This window comes from Motacilla alba, chromosome 22 (assembly GCF_015832195.1).
Source record: "Motacilla alba alba isolate MOTALB_02 chromosome 22, Motacilla_alba_V1.0_pri, whole genome shotgun sequence".
NCBI classification, from domain to species: domain Eukaryota; kingdom Metazoa; phylum Chordata; class Aves; order Passeriformes; family Motacillidae; genus Motacilla; species Motacilla alba.
In genome coordinates this window covers 4,809,221-4,811,177 of record NC_052037.1, presented here as the reverse complement: position 1 = coordinate 4,811,177, position 1,957 = coordinate 4,809,221, and the positions used below count along the sequence as shown (strand labels likewise).

The 1,957-nt window shown below is 50.7% G+C and overlaps 1 long non-coding RNA gene across 1 annotated transcript; it reads right to left on the bottom strand.

Annotated features, from left to right (window-relative positions):
• Positions 1–938: 938 nt before the first annotated feature.
• On the bottom strand, positions 939–1,460 carry LOC119710953. The gene is made up of 3 exons (XR_005259641.1): positions 1,378–1,460; positions 1,258–1,299; positions 939–1,163 (listed from the first exon to the last, which is right to left on the bottom strand). It is a non-coding gene; the product is annotated as an uncharacterized LOC119710953 (long non-coding RNA).
• Positions 1,461–1,957: the final 497 nt, after the last annotated feature.

Genomic DNA, 1,957 nt, shown 5'->3' with positions numbered 1-1,957 from the left:
CAAAAGAATGCAAAATGAGATGACCAAGTCGAGAGTGATGGTGAGCTGATGAGGCTCAGAGAACCCTGGAGGAAGAAGATGCTAACTGAATGATGTATTCCAAGAAACTGCAACGATGAATGTCCGAGAATCTTGCGGTCAGAATCCTCTACCAGTCCTCACATTCTTACAACTCCTAATCTGCCGCAATGGATCCTTGCGGGGCGCAGCTGTCCATACGGCTCAGAACAAGACCTGAAAAGACATCTGACCGGATGCTTCTAAGAAGAGTGGCAGTTCTGATGCCTGTCTGAGCTCCCAAGTCAAAAGTTCTATGGCATCGGTGCCAGGCCAAGGAACACAGAGATCACAGATGCTAAGAATGATGCATGGGTTTCTGACAGGCCCCTCAAAGGGCTAAGGAAAAAGACCTGTGACATGGGATACCCAAACAACACATAATGCACGACGGACAAGTGACACGAGACACACCGGGACTGCTCTGCCCTGAGCACCTCAGCACTGTGATCAAAAGTGACACTTTCCCATTCAGTGGCCTAAGGGGCCACTTCTTCCACATCCGTCTCCAAAGCAGACTCAAAAATCCCTCCCGGTGAGTCCCAGCCCAGCACCCCATTTTCATCCCCTCTGCAGGTCACAGCCCTCTACTCATCTCTCAGACAGGTGGGCATGCTAATCTGTGTCAGGTGCAAAAGAAAGCAGCCTCGCCATCTGAGCGGTCCCTGCTGGCACCGGGCTATCGTATCTTACTCTGCCAAGAGAAAGAAAACCAAACATCAGTGCACAAGCTTAGAAGCACATCGGCCAAAACCAAACAAGTCTGCTACTCACCACATTCTTAAGAATGCCCAGGACCTCGGGCCGCACGCTTTGGCCGTGCTCGGAGGCTGACGCCGTTGTCGCAGAGTCTGCCTACATTAAGCAGAGACAACTTGATTTGGCATTGCTGAAACCTGAACGGACCCTCGCTCCTGCTCCCTACCTCCCCGACTCACCACAACTCCTTGGCCTGTCCTGATGGCTACCCAGATAGGACAGTGAAATAGAAAATTTAAAGGCTTCATCGCAGAGTCCTGTAATACTTCCACAAGGCCCACATGTGCAGGAAACCCGGTGCATGTGCTGGCTGGTGACAGGGGCTGGACATCTGCCGAGTCAATTACCTAAAGCAAACAAACGAGAATGGAGGCTTGGAGTTGCAACAGAAAGTGAGACTTGAGCAATAACAACTACTTCTGTACACTACTCAATGCTCACCTTGCCCACTCAGCCTTGACTGCTGCTCTCTGGCTTGACTGCCTAAAAATAAAGACAAAGAACAGTGCTGTAACATAGTCACCATTTATGCTTCCTCTGCAGATACAAACAGTGACTGACCTGCTCATGGGAACCCACAAGCCCGGGATGGGGCGCTCTGACAAGGATATAATGCATCAGCACCTGAAAGAAAGTTAGGATATACATCAAAGGGCTGCAGGATACCTTTACAGCTCCAAACAGCTTGTGTCAATCTAGGAATACCACCTAGAGTCCAACTACAGCCCACGCTACAAATCTCAAGTCCCCGGGACTGGTCCTATCGCACCAGGCTACGCAGCGGGGCAGAGCAGCTCCGGCACAGATATGTGCAGACACCCGTGACACAGGACGGGACGTGACAAACAATGGGGGACACAACAGGGACAGAAATCTCTTGGCAAGAAGAATGACTGCAAGGACCAAAAGAATGCAATATGAGATGACCGAGGAGAGAGCGATGGCGAGCTGATGAAGCTCAGAGAACCCTGGAGGAAGAAGGTGCTAACTGAATGATATATTCCAAGAACTGCAAAGATGGATGCCTGTGAATCCTACGGTCAGAATCCTCTACCAGTCCTCACATTCTTACGAGTCCTCATCTGCCACAATGGATCCTTGCGGGGCGCAGCTGTCCATACGGCTCAGAACAAGACCTGAA